The sequence below is a fragment of the Vulpes vulpes genome, unplaced genomic scaffold (genome assembly GCF_048418805.1).
Source record: "Vulpes vulpes isolate BD-2025 unplaced genomic scaffold, VulVul3 u000000702, whole genome shotgun sequence".
In the NCBI taxonomy this organism is placed as follows: Eukaryota; Metazoa; Chordata; class Mammalia; order Carnivora; family Canidae; genus Vulpes; species Vulpes vulpes.
The window spans coordinates 419845-437239 of NW_027325804.1; positions in this window are offsets into that span (position 1 = coordinate 419845).

The following is a 17395-nucleotide window of genomic DNA, read 5'->3' on the forward strand; positions in this document are numbered from 1 at the left end:
GGGTTAGGGTACTGGTTAGGGATGGGGTTAGGTTTAGGTTACGGGTTGGGGTTAATGTTATGGTACGGGTTAGGGTTAGGGTTAAGTTTAGGTTACGGGTTAGTGTTAGGGTTAGGTTACGGGTTAGGGTTAGGGTTCGGGAACGGGTTACGGTGAGAATAAGGTTTAGGGTTAGGTTACGGGTTAGGGTTAGGGTACAGGTTTAGGTTTCGGTTTAGGGTTAGGGTACTGGTTAGGGTTAGGTTAGGGATAGCGTACGGGTGAATGTTAGTGTTAGGGTTATGGTTAGGGTACGGGTGAGGGTTAGGGTTAGTCTTAGGGTTAGGGTTAGGGTTAGGGTTAGGGTACTGGTTAGGGATAGGGTTAGCGTTAGGGTACAGGTTAGTGTTAGGTTTAAGGTTAGGGTGAGAGTTAGGAAATGCATTAAGGGGATCCCTGGGTGGCGCAGCGGTTTGGCGCCTGCCTTTGGCCCAGGGCGCGATCCTGGAGACCCGGGATCGAATCCCACATCGGGCTCCCGGTGCATGGAGCCTGCTTCTCCCTCCGCCTGTGTTTCTGCCTCTCTCTCTCTCTCTCTCTCTCTCTGTGACTATCATAAATAAACAAAAAAATTAAAAAAAAATGCTTAATTTAAAAAAAAAAAAAAGGAAATGCATTAGGTTTAGGGTTAGAGTCAGGGTTAGGGTTAGGGTTAGGGTACTGGTTAGGGTTAGGGCTAGGGTACGGGTTAGGGTTAGGGTATGGGTTAGGGTAAGGTTTAGGTTACGGGTAGGTGTTAGGGTTCGGGTTAGGGTTAGGGTTAGGGTGAGGGTTAGGGTACTGGTTAGGGTTAGGGCTAGGGTACGGGTTAGGGTTAGGGTACGGGTTAGGGTAAGGTTTAGGTTACGGGTAGGTGTTAGGGTTCGGGTTAGGGTTAGGGTGAGGGTTAGGGTCCTGGTTTGGTTTCGGGTTAGGGTTAGGGTACGGGATAGGGTTAGGGTTAGGGAATGGGTTAGCAATAGGGTTAGGGCTAGGGTTAGTGTTAATGTACGGGTTATGGTGTGGGTTAGAGTACGGTTTAGGGTTAGGGTTAGTGTAAGTGTACAGGTTAGGTTTAGGGTTAGGTTTAGAGTCAGGGTACGGGTTAAGTTCAAGGTTAGGGTTAGGGTTCGGGTATTAGGTAGGGTTTGGGTGAGGGTACCGGTAAGGTTTAGAGTAAGGGTTAGGGTTAGGGTACTGGTTAGGGTTAGGGTATGGGTTAGGGTGAGGGTAACTATCTGGGTTAGGGATAGGGTTAGGGTTAGGGTTTGGGAACGGGTGAGGTTTAGGGCTGGTTACGGGTTAGAGTATGGGTTAGGGTACCGGTTAGGGTTAGGTTACGGGTAGGGGTACTGGTTAGGGTTAGTTTACGGGTTAGGGTTAGTTTACGGGTTAGGGTTAGGGTTAAGGTTCGGGATGGGTTTAGGGTTACGGTTAGGCTACTGGTTAGGGTTAGGTTTAGGGTACGGGTTAGGTTTAGTGTAAGAGTTAGGGTTAGGTTTAGGGTACTGGTTAGGGTTAGGATTAGATTACATGTTAGGTTAAGGGTTAGGGTTAGGGTTAAGGTTAGGTTACTGGTTAGGGTTAAGTTTAGGGTCCGGGTGAGGGTTAGGGTTGGGGTTAATGTTATGGTATGGGTTAGGGTTAGGTTTAAGTTTAGGTTACGGGTTAGGGTTAGGGCTAGGTTACGGGTTACGGAACTGGGCAAGGTTAAGGTTAGGGTTAGGTTACGTGTAAGGGTTAGGGTTAGGGAACGGGTTACGGTGAGAATAAGGTTTAGGGTTAGGTTACGGGTTAGGGTTAGGGTACAGGTTAGGGTACGGTTTAGGTTTAGGGTTAGGGTTAGGGTACTTGTTAGGGTTAGGTTAGGGATAGCGGAAGGGTGAGGGTTAGTGTTAGGGTTAGGGTAAGGGTACGGGTGAGGGTTAGGGTTAGTCTTAGGGTTAGGGTACGGGTACGGGTACAGGTACGGGTTAGGGTTAGGGTTAGGGTTAGGGTACTGGTTAGGGTTAGGGTTAGGGTTAGGGTACAGGTTAGTGTTAGGTTTAGGGTTAGAGTGAGGGTTAGGAAATGCGTTAGGTTTAGGGTTAGGGTTAGGGTACGGGTTAGGGTACGGGTTAGGGTTAGGGTACTGTTTAGGGTACGGGATAGGGTTAGGGTATGGGTTAGGGTTAGGGTTAGGTTACGGGTTAGTGTTAGGGTTAGTGTTATGGTACAGTTTAGGGTTCGGGTTAGGGTTAGAGTTAGGGTGAGGGTTAGGGTACTGGTTTGGTTTAGGGTTAGAGTTAGGGACAAGGTTAGTTTAGGGTTAGAGTTAGGGTTAGGTTAGGGTACGGGGCAGAGTACAGCTTAGATTTAGGGTAAGTGTATGGCTTAGGGTATGGGTTAGTGTTAGGGTACCGGTTAGGGTTAGGGTTAGGGTTAGGGTACGGGTTAGGGTTAGGGTACAGGTTAGGGTAGGGTTAGTTTTAGGGTTCGGGTTAGAGTTAGGATTAGGGTTAGGGTTAGGTACGTGTTAGGAATAGGGTTAGGGTTCGGGAACGGGTTATGTTTAGGGTTAGGGTTAGGGTTAGGTTACGGGTTAGGGTTAGGGTTAGGGTTAGGTTTAGGGTGAGAGTACGGGTTAGGGGTAGGGTTAGTGTTAGGGTTTGGTTATGGGTGAGGGTTAGTGCTGTGTACGGGTTACGGTATGGGTTAGGGTACGGGTTATGGTTAGGGTTAGGTTTAGTGTACTGGTTAGGGTTATGTTTAGGGTAAGGGTTAGGGGACGGGTTGGTGTATGGTTAGGGTAGGGTACTGGTTAGGATTAGGTTTAGGTTACGGTTTAGGGTTAGGGTAAGGGTGACGGTATGGGTGAGGTTTAGGGTTAGGTTACGGTTTAGGTTAAGGATTAGGATGAGGGGTAGGGTACGGTTTTAGTGTTAGTGATAGGGTTAGGGTTAGGGTACAAGTTCGGGTTAGGGTTAGGGTACTGTTTAGGTTACAGTTAGGGTTATGATAGGGGTTAGGGCAAGTGTACGGCTTAGGGTACGGGTTAGGGTTAGAATTAGTGTTAGGGTTAGGGTAGGGGCTAGGGTTAGGGTTAGGGATAGGGTTAGGTTTAGTGTACCGGTAAGGGTTAGGGTTAGGGTTTGGGTTAGGGTTAAGTTTTGGGTAAGTTTACGGGATAGGTTTAGATTTAGGGTAGGGGTAAGGGTATGTGTTAGTGTTAAGGTTAGTGTACGGCTTAGGGTACGGGTTAGGGTTAGGGTACAGTTAAGGTTTAGGGTTACAGTAATAGTACAGGTGAGGGTTAGGGTTAGGGTACGGGTTAGGGTTAGGGCTAGGGTTAGGATACTGGTTAGGATTAGGGTTAGGTTTAGAGTATGGGTTAGGATTAGTTTTAGGGTTAGGGTTAGGGTACGGGTTAGGGTTCGGGTTAGGTTACGGGTAAGGGTTAGGGTTATGGTTAGGATTAGGGTTAGGGTACCGTTGAGGGTTAGGGTTAGGGTTAGGGTACTGTTTGTTTTAGGGTTAGGGTTAGGGTTAGGGTAAGGGTTAGGTTTAGGGTTATGGTCATGGTTAGGGTTAGGGTTAGGGTTATGATAGGGGTTTTGGTTAGGGTTAGGGTTAGTTTTAGGGTACGGGTTAGGGTAAGGTTAGGTTTAGGGTTAGGGTTAGGATTAGCGTGAGGGTTAGGGTTAGGGTTAGGTTACGGGTTAGGGTTAGGGTTAGGGTTAAGGTTAGGTTTAGGGTTAGGGTACGGTTTAGGATTAGGGTAGGGTTAGGGTACTCTTTCGTTTAGGGTTAGGGTTAGGGTAGGGTAAGGTGTAGGGTTAGGTTTAGGGTTAGGGTCAGGGTATCGGTTAGGGTACGGGTTAGGGTTAGGGTTAGTGTGCGGGTTAGGGTTAGGGTATGGATTGGGATTAGGGGTAGGGGAAGGGTACGCGTTTGGGTTAGGGTTAGGGTACTGGTAAGGGTTAGGGTTAGGTTTAGGGTACGGGTTAGGGTTAGGTTTAGCGTTAGGGTACGAGTTAGGGTTACGGATAGAGAACGGGTTAGCGTACAGTTTAGGGTTAATGTTAGGGTTAGGGTTAGGGTACGGGTTACGGTAATGGTTAAGGTTAGGGTTAAGGTTAGGGTTGGGGTACTGGTTAGTTTTAGGGTTAGGGTAGAGGTTAGGGTTAGGTCTAGGGTTAGGCTTAGGGTTAGGGTAGAGGTTAGGGTTAGGTCTAGGGTTAGGCTTAGGGTTAGGGTTAGGATACTGGTTAGGGTTAGGGTTAGGGTTAGGGTACGGGTTATGTTTAGGGGACGGGTTAGGTTTAGGGTGAGTATACGGGTTAGCAGTAGGGTTAAGGTTAGTGTTAGTTTACGGAGCAGGGTGAGGGCTGCGTACGGGTTAGGGTACGGGTTAGGGTACGGGTTAGGTTTAGGGTATGGGGTAGGGTTAGGGTTAGGTTACGGGTTAGGGTTTGGGTTAGGGTTAAGTTTAGGTTTAGGGTACGGGTTAGGGTTAGTGTATGGGTTAGGGTTAGGGATAGGGTACGGGTTAGGTTTAGTGTAAGGGTTAGGGTTAGAGTACGGGTTAGGGTTAGTGTACGGCTTAGAGTAAGGGTGAGGGTACGGGTTAGGTTCAGGGTTAGGGTTAGGGTTAGGGTTAGGGTACGGGTGAGGGTTAGGGTTAGGGTTAGGGTTAGGGTTAGGATTAGGGTACGGGTTAGGTTTACGGTTAGGTTACGGGTTAGGTATAGGGTTAGGGTACGGGTTAACTTTAGGGTTAGGGTACAGGTTACGGTACAGGTTAGGGTTAGGGTTAGGGTACACGTTAGGGTTCGGATTAAGGTTAGGGTACGGACTAGGGTTAGGATTACGGTTAAGGTTAGGTTTTGGGTACTGGTTAGGGTTAGGGTTAGGGTTAAGTTAGAGGTTAGTTTTAGGTTTAGGGTTAGGATTACGGTTACGGTTTAGGTTTAGGGTTAGGATTACGTAACTCAGGTTACGGTTAGGATACTGGTTAGTGGTAGGGTTAGTGTTAGGGTACCGGTTAGAGTTAGGGTTAGGGTTAGGGTACTGGTTAGAGTTAGGGTTAGGGTTAGGCAACGTGTTAGGGTTAGGGTTAGCGTTAGGTTTAGGGTACGGGAGAGGGTTAAAGTACGGTTAGGGTTAGGTGTAGGTTTAGCGTTAGAGTACGGGTTAGTGTTACGGTTAGGGTACCGGTTAGGGAACGGGTTAACGTTAATGTTAGGGTTAGGGTTAGGGGACGGGTTAGCATTAGGGATAGGGTTAGGGATAGGTTAAGTGTTCGGGTTAGGGTTAGGATACGGGTTAGGGTTACGTTTAGGTTAAGGGTATGGGTTAGGGTTAGGGTTCGGGTATGGGTTATGGTTTAGGTTAGGGTTAGGGTTAGAGTACGGGTTAGGGTTAGGGTACGGCTTAGGGTAAGAGTGAGGGAACGGGTTAGGTTTAGTGTTAGGGATAGGGTTAGGTTAGAGTACGTGTGAGGGTTAGGGTTACGTTTAGGGTTAGGTTACTGGTTAGGGTTAGGTTTAGTTTTAGGGTATGGGTTAGGGTTACGGTTATGGTTAGGGTTAGGGAACGGGTTAGGGTTAAGGTAAGGGTTAGGTTTAGGGTTAGGTTTAGGGTTAGCGTTAGGGTATGGGTTAGGTTTACGGTTAGTTTACCGGTTAGGGTACGGGTTAGGGTTAGTGTTAGGTTTATGAGTATGGTACGGGTTAGCAATACGGTTAGGGTTAGTGTTAGGTTTAGTGTACGGGTTAGGGTTAGGGTTAGGGTACGGGTTAGGTATAGGGTAAGGGTACGGGTTAGGGTTAGGTATAGGGATAGGGTACGGGTTAGGGTTAAGGTAAGGGTTAGGGTTAGGGTACTGGTTAGGGATAGGGTTAGGGTACGGGTAAGGGTTAGGTTATGGGTTAGGTTTAGGGTGAGTGTACGGGTTAGAAGTAGGGTTAGGGTTAGGGTTATGTTACGGGGTAGGGTTTGGGCTGGGTACGAGTTAGGGAACGGGTTAGGGTACGGGTTAGGGTTAGGGTACAGGTTAGGGTTAGGGTTAGGTTATGGGTTATTTTAGGGTTAGGGTATGGGTAAGGGTTAGGGTTAGGTTTAGGGTACTGGTTAGTGTTAGGGTTAGGGTACGGGTTAGGCCTAGTGTAAGGGTTAGGGTTAGAGTTAGGGTACAGTTGAGTGTTAGTGTTAGGGCTAGGGTTAGGGTACGGGAAGGGTTAGGGTTAGTTTACGGGTTAGCGTTAGGTTTAGTTTTAGGGTACCAGTAGGGGTTACGGTTAGGGTACAGGATAGGGTTAGAATTAGGGTTAGTGTTAGGGTACTGGTTAGGATTAGTGTTAGGGTTAGACATAGGTGAGGGTTAGGGTTAGTGTACGGGTTAGGTTAAGGGTGCTGGTTAGGATTAGGATTAGTGTACGGGTTAGGATAAGGTTTAGGGTTATGGTACGGGTTAGGGTTAGGGTTAGGGTTAGGGTTAGGGTACTGGTTTGGTTTAGGGTTAGGGTTAGTGTAAGGGTTAGGTTTCGGGTTAGAGTTAGGGTTAGGTTAGGGTTCGGGTTAGGGTACGGCTTAGGTTTAGGGTTAGTGTATGGCTTAGGGTACAGGTTAGGGTTAGGGTACCAGTTAGGGTTAGGGTTAGGGTAAGGGTACGGTTTAGGGTTAGGTTTAGGGTATGGGTTAGGGTTAGTGTTAGTGTTCGGGTACGGGTTAGGGATAGGGTTAGGTGTAGGGTACGGGTTAGGCTACGGGATACGGTTAGGGTTAAGTTTAGGGTTACGGTTAGGGTACCGGATAGGTTTAGGGTTTGGGTTAGGGTTAGGGTTAGGGTACAGGTTAGGTTTAGGGTTAGGGTTAGGTACGTGTTAGGCTTATTGTTAGGGTTAGGATACAGGATAGATTTAGGGTTAGGGTTAGGTTACGGGTTAGGATTAGGTTTAGTGTTAGGGTTAGGTTTAGGGTGAGAGTACGTGTTATGGGTAGGGTTAGGGTAAGGGTTAGGTTACGGGTTAGGGTTAGGGCTAGGTACGGGTTAGGGTACCGGTTAGGGTATGGTTTAGGGCTAGGGAACGGGTTAGGTTTAGGTTTAGGTTTAGTGTATGGGTTAGGATTAGGGTACGGGTTAGGGTTAGGATTCGGTTTAGGGTTAGGTTTAGAGTGAGGGTTAGGGTTAGGGAACAGGTTAGCAATAGGGTTAGGGCTAGGGTTAGGTTTATTGTACTGGTTATGGTTAGGGTTAGAGTAGAGGTTAGGTTTAGGTTTAGGGTAAGCGTACGGGTTAGGGTTAGGGTAAAGTTTAGGGTTAGGGTATGGGTTAAGGTTAAGGTTAGGGTTAGGGTTTGGGGACTCTGTAGGGTTAGGGTTAGGGTACCGGTTAGGGTTAGAGTAAGGGTTAGGGTTAGGGTACGGGTTAGGTTTCGGGTACGGGTTAGGGTGAGGATGAGTGTACGGGTTAGGGGTAGGGTTAGGGTTAGGGTTAGGTTATGGGTTATGGTTAGGGCTGGTATGGGTTAGGGACGGATTAGGGTAGGGGTTAGTGTTAGGGTATGGGTTAGGGTCCGGGTTAGGGTTAAGTTACGGGTTAGGGTTAGGGTTAGGGTTAGGGAACGGGTTAGGATAGGGTTATGGTTAGGGTACTGGTTAGGGTTAGGTTTAGGGTACGGGTTAGAGTTAGTGTAAGAGTTAGGGTTAGTGTTAGGGTACTGTTTAGGGTTAAGGTTAGGTTACGGGTTAGGGAACGGGTTTTGGTTAGGTTTAGGGTACTGGTTAGGGTTAGGGTTAGGTTTAGGGTACGGGTGTGGGTTACGGATGGGGTTAATGTTAGGCTATGGGTTAGGGTTAGGGTTAGGTTTAGATTACGGGTTAGGTTAGGGTTAGGTTACGGGTTACGGTACTGGGTAAGGTGTGGGTTAAGGTTAGGTTACGGGTTAGGTTTAGGGTTAGGCGACGGGTTATGTTTAGAATAAGGTTTACGGTTAGGGTATGGGTTAGGGTTAGGGTACGGGTTAGCATACGGTTTAGGGTTAGGGTTAGGGTACTGGTTAGGGTTAGGGTGAGGATTAGGGTACGGGTGAGTGTGAGGGTTAGGGTTAGGGTTAGGAAACAGGTGAGTGTCAGGGTTAGGCTTAGGGTTAGGGTTCGGGTTAGGGTTAGGGTTAGTGTACTGGTTTGTTTTAGGGTTAGGGTTAGGGTACGGGTTAGGTTTAGGTTTAGACTAGGGTTAGGTTAGGTTATGGTTCAGGGTACGGCTTAGGTTGAGGGTTAGTGTATGGCTTAGGGTACGGGTTAGGTTTAGGGTACCGGTTAGGGTTAGAGTTAGAGTAAGGGTATGATTTAGGGTTAGGTTTAGGGTACTCGTTAGGGTTAGGGTTAGGGTTAGGGTACGGGTTAGGGTTAGGGTTAGGGTACGGGATAGGGGTAGGTTTAGGGTTAGGGTTAGGATTAGGGTACAGGTTAGGGTAGGGTTAGTGGTAGTGTACGGGTTAGGGTTAGGGTTAGGGTTAGGGATAGGGTTAGGGTACGGGTTAGGGTTAGAGTTAGGTTTAGGGTACTGGTTAGGGTTAGGGTTAGGGATAGGGTACGGGTTAGTGTTAGGGTTAGGTTACAAGTTAGGGTAAGGGTTAGGGTTAGGGTTATGGTACGGTTTAGGGCTAGGGTTAGGTTTAGGGTTAGGGTTAGGGTACTGGTTTGGTTTAGTTTTAGTGTTAGGGTATGGGTTAGGTTTAGGTTTAGATTTAGGGTTGGGTTAGTGTACGGGTTTGGGTACGGCTTAGATTTAGTGTTAGGGCACGTCTTAGGGTATGGGTTAGGGTTAGGGTTAGGGTAAGGGTACGGGTTAGGTTTAGTTTAGGGTACGGGTTAGGGTTTGGTTTAGGGTTAGTGTTAGGGTACGGGTTAGGGTTAGGTTTAGGGTACGGGTTAGGGTTATGGTTAAGGTATGGTTTAGGTTTATTGTTAGGTTACGGTTTAGGGTAAGGTTTAACATTAGGGTTAGGGTACGGTTTAGGGATAGGGTTAGAGTTAGGGTTAGAGTGCTGGTTTGGTTTACGTTTACGGTAAGGGTACGTGTTAGCGTTAGGGTTAGGGAACGGGTTAGTGTTAGGGTTAGGATTAGGGTAGGGGTTAGGGTTAGGTTTAGGGTTAGGTTTAGGGAACGTGTTAGGGTTAAGATTAGGGTTAGGGTTAGGGTTAGCGTTTGGGTACGGGTAAGGGTTATGGTTAGGGTAAGTTTAAGGGTACGGGCTGGGTCAGTGTTAGGGTTAGGGTTAGGGTACGGGAAAGCATACCCTAACCCCATACGAGTTAGGTTTAGGGTTAGGTTTAGTGTACGGGATAGGTTTTGGTACGGGTTAGGGTTAGGGTTAAGGTAAGGGTACGGGTTATGTTTAGGGGTAGGGTTTAGGGTTAGGGTACGGGTTAGGGTTAAGGTTAGTGTTAGGGTTACGGTACTGGTAAGGGTAAGGGTTAGGGTACGGGTTAGTGTTACAGTAAGTGTTAGGTTTAGGGTACGGGTTAGGTTAGGGTACGGAGTAGGGTACGGTTTAGGGGTAGGTTTAGGGTACGGTTTAGGGTTAGGGTTAGGTTACGGGTTAGGGTTAGGGTAGGGTACGGGTACGGGTTAGGGTTAGGTTTAGGGTACTGGTTAGCGTGAGGGTTAGGGTTAGGGTACGGGTTAGGTTTAGGGTTAGGATTAGGGTACAGTATCACGTTAGGTTTAGGGTTAGGGTTAGGGTAAGGATACGGTTTAGGGTTAGGGTTAGGGTACAGGTTAGGGTTAGGGTTAGGGTACTGGTTAGTGTTAGGGTTAGAGTTAGGGTACTGGTTAGGGTTATGATTAGTACGGGTTAGGGTTAGAGTAAGGGTTAGGGTTAGGTTACGGGTTAAGGTTAGGGTATGGGTTAGGGTTAGGGTGAATGTCCAGTTTTGGGGTTGGGTTAGGGTTAGGGTTAAGTTGAGGGTTAGGGTTAGGGTACGGGTTAGGGTTCGGGTACGGTTTAGGTTTAGTGTTCCGTTTAGGGTACGGTTTAGGGTACGGGTTAGGGTTAGGTTTGGGTACGGGTTAGCGTTAGTGTAAGGGTTAGGGTTAGGGTGTGGGTTAGGGTTACGGTACGGCGTCGGATAAGGGTGAGGTTACGGGTTAGGTTTAGGGTTAGGATTAGGTTAGGGTACGGGTGAGGGTTAGGGTGAGGATACGGGTTAGGGAATGGGTTCGGGTTATGGTTAGGTTTCGGGTACCGGTTAGCGTTAGGGTTAGGGTTAGGGTACGGGTGAGGGTGAGGGTTAGGGTTAGAGTTAGGGTTAGGGTTAGGGTTAGGGTAAGGGTACGGGTTAGGGTAAGGATTAGTTTATGGTTTCCGGTTAGGGTTAGGGTACGGCTTACATTACGGTTTAGGGTTAGTTTTAAGGTACTGGTTAGGAATAGGTTTAGGTTTAGGGTATGGATTAGGGTTAAGTTTAGGGTTAGGGTACGGTTTAGGATTAGGGTTAGGGTTAGGGTTAGGGAACTGGTAAGGATTAGGGTTAGGGTTAGAGTACAGGTTAGGGTTAGGCTTAGGGTGAGGGTTATGGTTAGGATACGGGTTAGAATTAGGGTTAGGGTTAGGGAACGGGTTACGGTTTTGGTTATTGTTAGGGTATTGGTTAGGTTTAGGTTTAGGGGTAGGGTACGGGTTAGGGTTAGGGTTAAGGTTAGGTTAGGTTATGGGTTAGGGTTAGGGGTAGGGTTAGGGTACGGTGGAGGGTTAAGGTTAGGGTTAGGATTAGGGTACTGGTTTGGTTTAGGGTTAGGGTAAGGGTACGCGTTAGGGTAAGATTTAGAGCACGGGTTAGGGTTAGGGTTAGGGTTAGTGTTAGGGTTAGGTTACTGGTTAGGGTAAGGGTTAGGGTACGGGTTATTGTCAGGTATAGGGTTAGGGTAAGGGTACGGGTTGGGGTTAGGGTTAGGTTACGGGTTAGGTTTAGTGTTAGGGTTGGGGTTAGGTTTAGGGTACTGTTTAGGGTTAGGGAAAGGATTAGGGTATGGATTAGGGTTAGGGTACTGGTTAGGGTTAGGGTTAGGGTTAGCTTTAGGTTACAGGTAAGGGTTAAGTTGAGGGTTATGGTTAGGGATAGGTCAAGGGTTAGGTTTAGGGTTAGGTTTAGGGTACATGGTAGGGTTATGGTTAGCGTTAGGGTACTGGTTAGGGGTAGAGTCAGGGTTAGGGAACGGGTTAGGGTTAGAGTTAGGGTTATGGTACTGATTAGGGTTAGGGTTAGGGTTAGGGTACAGGTTAGGGTTAGGTTTGGGTTAGGGTTAGGGTTGGGTACTGATTAAGGTTAGGGTATGGGTTTGGGTTAGGTTTAGGGTAAGGGTTAGGGTAGGGGTACGGTTTAGGGTTAAGGTTAGGGTTAGGGTTAGGTTACGGGTTAGGGTTAGGGTTAGGGTACGGGTTACGGTACAGTAATGGGTTACGGTTAGGTATAGGTTAGGTTATGGTTAGGGTTAGGATACGGGTTAGGTTTAGGGTTAGCTGTAGGGTTAGGGTACTGGTTAGGGTACGGGTTAGGGTTAGTGTTAGGGTTAGGGTACGGGATAGGGTTAGGTTAGTGTTAGGATTAGGGTACGGGTTAGGGTATGGGTTAGGTTTAAAGACAGGGTTAGGGTGAGGTTGTTGGTTATGGTTAGGGTTATGGTACGGATTAGGGTTAGGGTAACGGTTAGGGTACGGGTTAGCTTTAGGCTTAGGGTTATGGTACTGGTTTGGGTTAGGATTAGGGTTAGGGTATGGGTTAGGTTTAGGGTTAGAGTTAGGGTTAGGTTTATGGTATGTGTTAGTGTTAGGTTTCAGGTTAGGATTAGGGTTAGGGTAGGGTTAGGGTTAGGGTTAGGGTAGGGTAGAGGTTAGTGTTAGGTTTAGGGTTAGGGTTAGGGGATGGGTTACGGTACGGGTGAGGGTTAGGGTTAGGTTACGGGGTAGGGTCAGGGTTAGGGTTAGGGTACAGTTTAGGGTTAGGGTTAGTGTACTTGTACGGGTTAGGGTTAGGCTAAGGTTAGGTTTAGGGTACGGGTTAGGGTTAGGGTTAGGTTAGGTTTAGGGTACTGCTTAGGGTTAGGGTTAGGGTACGTGTTAGAGTTAGCGTTAGGGTTAGGGTTAGGTTTAGGGTTAGGATACTGGTTAGGATTAGGGCACAGGTTAGGGTTAGGGTTAGGGATAGGTATGGGTTAGGGTGAGGATTAGGATACGGGTTATGGTACGGGTGTGGCTTATGGTTAGGGTACCAGTGAGGGTTGGGTTTAGGGTTCGGGTATGGGTTAGTGTACGGGTTAGGGTTAGGGTGAGGGTTAGGATTAGGTTCAGCGTTAGGGTACTGGTTAGGATTAGGTTTAGGGTTAGGTTTAGGCTACAGGTTAGGGTTAGGTTTAGGGTTAGGGTTAGGATACGGGTTAGGGTTAGGGTTAGGGTTAGCATTAGGGTTAGGTTACGGTTTAGGGTTAGGGTTAGGTTTAGGGTACTGGTTAGGGTTAGGCTTAGGGTTAGGGTACGGGTTAAGGTTAGGGTTAGGTTTAGGGTTCGGGTTAGGTTTAGGGTATGGGTTAGGGTACGGGTGAGGGTTAGGGTAGGGTACTGCTTAGGGTTAGGGTTAGGGTTAGGGTTAGGGTTAGGGGTTAGGGTTAGGGTTAGGGTTAGGGTTAGGGTTAGGTTTAGGGTACTGTTTAGGGTTAGGGTACGTTTTAGGGTTAGGGTTAGCGTTAGGGTTATGTTTAGGATTAGGGTACGGATTAGGTTTAAGGCACAGGTTAGGGTTAGGGATAGGAATAGGGTATGGTTTAGGGTTAGGGTTAGGGTACGGGTTACGGTTCGGGTGAGGGTTAGGGTTAGGTTACGAGTTAGGTTCAGGGTTAGCGTTAGGGTATGGTTTAGGGCTAGGGTTAGTGTACTTGTACGTGTTAGGGTTAGGCTTAGGGTTAGGTTTAGGGTACGGGTTAGGGTTAGGGTTAGGGTTAGGTTAGGTTTAGGGTACTGGTTAGGGTTAGGGTTAGGGTACGTGTTAGATTTAGGGTTAGGGTTAGGGTTAGGTTTAGGGTTAGGATACTGGTTAGGATTAGGGCACACGTTAGGGTTAGGGATAGGGATAGGTTATGGGTTAGGGTGAGGGTTAGGATACGGGTTATTGTACGGGTTTGGCTTATGGTTAGGGTACCAGTGAGGGTTAGGTTTAGGGTTCGGGTATGGTTTAGGGTACGGGTTAGGGTTAGGATACGGGTTAGGATTAGGTTCAGCGTTTGGGAACTGGTTAGGATTAGGGTTAGGGTTAGGTTTAGGGTACTGGTTAGGGTTAGGGTTAGGGTTAGGTACGGGTTAGGGTTAAGGTTAGGTTTAGGGGTCGGGTTAGGGTTAGTGTTAGTGTTAGGGATAGGGGTACGGTACGGGTTAGGGTTGGGGTTAGGGTTAGGGTTAGGGTACTGGTTAGGGTTAGGGTTAGGGTTAGGTTACGGGGTAGCGTTAGGGTTAGTTTTAGGATTAGGCTACGGTTCAGGGTTAGAGTTAGTTTTAGGGTTAGGGTACTGGTTTGGTTTAGTGTTAGGGTAAGGGAACACGTTAGGGTTTGGTTTAAGGTATGGGTTAGGGTACAGGTGAGTGTTAGGGATAGGGTTAGGGTATGGATTAGGGTTAGGATTAGGGTACGGGGTAGGTTTATGGTTAGGGTTAGGGTAGGAGTTAGGATTAGCGTTAGGGTTAGGATTAGGGAACTAGTAAGGGTTAGGTTTAGGGTTAGCGTTAGGGTACAGTTTAGGGTTAGGTTTGGGGTTAGTGTTAGGGTTAGGATACGGGTTAGGTTTAGGGTTAGGTTTAGGGAACGTGTTAGGGTTAAGGTTAGGGTTAGGGTTAGGGTTAGCAATAGTGTACTGGTTAGTGTTAGGGTTAGGGTTAGCGTTCGGGTTAGGGTTAGGTTTAGGGTTAGGGTTACGTACGGGTAACAGTTAGGTTTAGGTTGAGGGGTAGGTTACGGTTTAAGGTTAGAGTTAGTGTAGGGTTAGGAAACTGGTTTGGTTTAGGGTTAGGGTAAGGGTACGCGTTAGGGTTAGGTTTAGGGTACGGGCGAGGGTTAGGGTTATGGTTAGGGTTAGGGTACGGGTTAGGGTTAGGGTTAGGGTAAGTGTACGAGTTACGGTACTGGTTAAGGTTAGGGTTAGGGTTAGGTTACGGGTTAGGGTTAGGGTTAGGGTACAGGTTATGGTTAGGGTTAGGGGACTGCTTAGGTTTAGGTTTAGGGTTAGAATTCGGATTAGGGTTAAGATTAGGGATAGGGTTAGGGTACAGGTTAGGGTTAGGTTTAGGGTAAGGGTTAGGTTTAGGATACGCATTAGGGTTAGGGTTAGGGTAAAGGGACGGGATAGGGTTGGGGTTAGGGTTAGGGTACTGGTTAGGGTTAGGGTTAGGGTTAGGGAACGGTTAGGGTTAGTGTGAGGGTTAGGTTTAGAGTACTGGTTAGGGTGAGGGTTAGTTTACGGGTTAGGGTTAGGTTACTGGTTTGGTTTACGGTTAGGGTTATGGTACGGGTTAGGTTTAGGGTTAGGATTAGGGTTAGGTTTAGGGTACGGGTTACGGTATGGCTTAGGTTTAGGGTTAGTGTACGGCTTAGGGTACGGGTTAGGGTTATGGTTAGGGTTAGGGTACGGGTGAGGGTTAGGGTTAGGGTAAGGGTACTGGTTAGGGTTAGGGTTAGGGTCGGGTTCGGGTTAGGGTTAGGGTGAGTGTTAGGGTACTGGTTAGGGTTAGGGTTTGGATTAGGGTAGGGGTTAGGGTAGTGTTCGGGTTAGTGTTAGGTATCGGGTTAGGTTTATTTTTAGGGTTAGGTTACCGGTTAGGTTTAGGGTTAAGGTACGGCTTAGGGTTAGCTTAGTGTTAGGGTAGGGGTTAGGGTTAGTGTTAGGGTTAGGGTTCAGTTACGGGATAGGGTTAGCGTTAGAGTTAGGTTACGGGTTAGGGTTAGGGTTAGGGTATGGGTTAGGGTTAAGGTTAGGGTTAGGGTTAGGTTACGGATTAGGGTTAGGGTAGGGTACGTGTTAGGTTTAGGGTTAGGATTTCGGTACGGATTAGGGTTAGGTTTAGGGTTTGGGTACGGGTTAGGATAAGCTTTAGGGTTACAGTTAGGGGACTGGTTAGGTTTAGTGTTAGATCTAGGTTTAGGGTACAGGTTAGGTTTAGGTATAGCGTTAGGGTTAGGGTAGGAAAACGGTTAGGGTTAGAGTTACGGTTAGCGTACGGGTTAGGGTTAGGTTTAAGGTACGAGTTAGGGTTAGGGTTAGGGTAGGGGTTAGGGTTAGTGTTCAGGTTAGGGTTAGGTTACGGGTTACGGTTAGGGTTAGGGTTAATGTTAGGGTTAGGGTTAGGTTTAGGTTTAGGGTACGGGTTAGTGTTAAGGTTAGGTTTAGGGCTAGGGTTAGTTTTATCTTTAGGGTATGGGTTAGGTTTACGGTTAGGGGACAAGTTAGGGTTAGGGTTAGGGTACGGGTTAGGGTTAGGGTAAGGTTAGGGTACGGGTTAGGGTTAGGTTTAGGGTAAGGTTACGGGTTACGGTACTGGTTAAGGTTAGGGTTAGGGTTAGGTAACGGGTTAGGGTTTGGGTTAGGGTATGGGTCACAGTACGGGTTAGGGTTAGGGTTAGGGTACTGGTTAGGGTTAGTTTAGTGTTCGGGTACGGCTTAGGGTTAGGATTAGCGATAGGTTTAGGGTTAGGGAAGTGGTATGGTTAGGGTTAGCGTTAGGATTAGGGTACAGGTTGGTTAGGTTAAGGGTTAGGGAGGGGGTTAGGATACACGTGAGGGTTAGGGTTAGGGTTACAGTATGGGTTAGGGTTAGGGTTTGGTAAGGGTACGGGTTAAGGTTACGGTTAGGGTACGGGTAAGTTTTAGGGTTAGGTTAAGGGTACGGGATAGGTTTGGGGTTAGGGTTAGGGTACAGGTTAGGGTAGGGTTAGTGTGAGGGTACGGGTTAGGTTTAGGCTTAAGGTTAGGTTAAGGTACATGTTAGGGTAAGGGTTAGGGTACGGGTACGGGTTAGATTTAGGGTTAGGTTACGGGTTATGGTTAGGGTTAGGGTACGAGTTACGGTTAGGTTTATTGTTAGGGTTAGGTTTAGGGTGAGGGTTAGGTTACGGGTTAGGGTGAGAGTAGAGTACGTGTTAGGTTTAGGTTTAGGATTAGTGTATGGATTAGGGTTAGGCTTAGGGTTAGGGTACGGGTTAGGATAAGCGTTAGGGTTACGGTTAGGGGACTGGTTATGGTTAGTGTTAGGGTTAGGTTTAGGGTACAGGTTAGGTTTAGGTATAGGTTTAGGGTTAGGGTTAGGAAAACGGTTAGGGTTAGTGTTAGGGTTAGGGTACGGGTTAGGGTTAGGGTTAAGGTACGGGTTAGGGTACTTGTTAGGGTAAGTGATAGGTTTAGGGTAAGGGTTAGGGTTAGGGTTAGGTTTAGTTTTAGGGTACCGGTTAGGGTTAAGGTTAGGTTTAGTTAGGTTTAGTTTTAGCATTAGGGTATGGGTTAGGTTTCCGGTTAGGGGACAAGTAAGGGATCGGGTTAGGGTTAGGGTACGGTTTAGGGTTAGGTTTAGGGTACTGGTTAGGGTTAGGTTTAGGGTTCGGGTACGCCTTAGGGTTAGGATTAGGGACAGGGTTAGGGTTAGGGTACTGGTTAGGGTTAGGGTTAGCGTTAGGGTTAGGGTACAGGTTAGGGTTAGTTTAAGGGTTAAGGTTAGGGTTAAGATACACGTTAGGGTTAAGGTGAGGGTTAGGGGACGGGTTAGGGTTAGGTTTAGGGTTAGGGTTAGGGTTAGGATACTGGTTTGGTTTAGGGTTAGGGTTAGGGAACGGGTTAGGTTTAGGGTTATGGTTAGGATTAGGTTAGGTTATGGGTTGGGTATGGCTTAGGTTTAGGGTTAGTGTACGGCTTACGGTATGGGTTAGGGTTACGGTTCGGGTTAGGGTTTGGTAAGGGTACGGGTTAAGGTTACGGTTAGTGTACAGGTAAGGGTTAGGTTTCGGGTTAGGTTACGGGATAGGTTTAGGCTTAGGGTTAGGGTACAGATAAGGGTAGGGTTAGTGTTAGGGTACGGGTTAGGGTTAGGGTTAGGGTTAGGTTTAGGTTCGTGTTAGGGTTAGGGTACGGGTTAGGGTACGGGTTAGGGTTAGGGTAAGGTTTAGGTTTATTGTTAGGGTTAGGTTTAGGGTGAGTGTATGGGTTAGCGGTAGTGTTAGGGTTAGGTTTAGTGTTAGGGTTAGGGTTAGGGAACAGGTTAGGTTTAGGGTTAGGGTTAGGGTACTGGTTACGTTTAGGGTTAGGTTTAGGGTTAGGGTTAGCGTTAGGGTTAGGGTTACGGTTAGGTTACGGGTTAAGGTT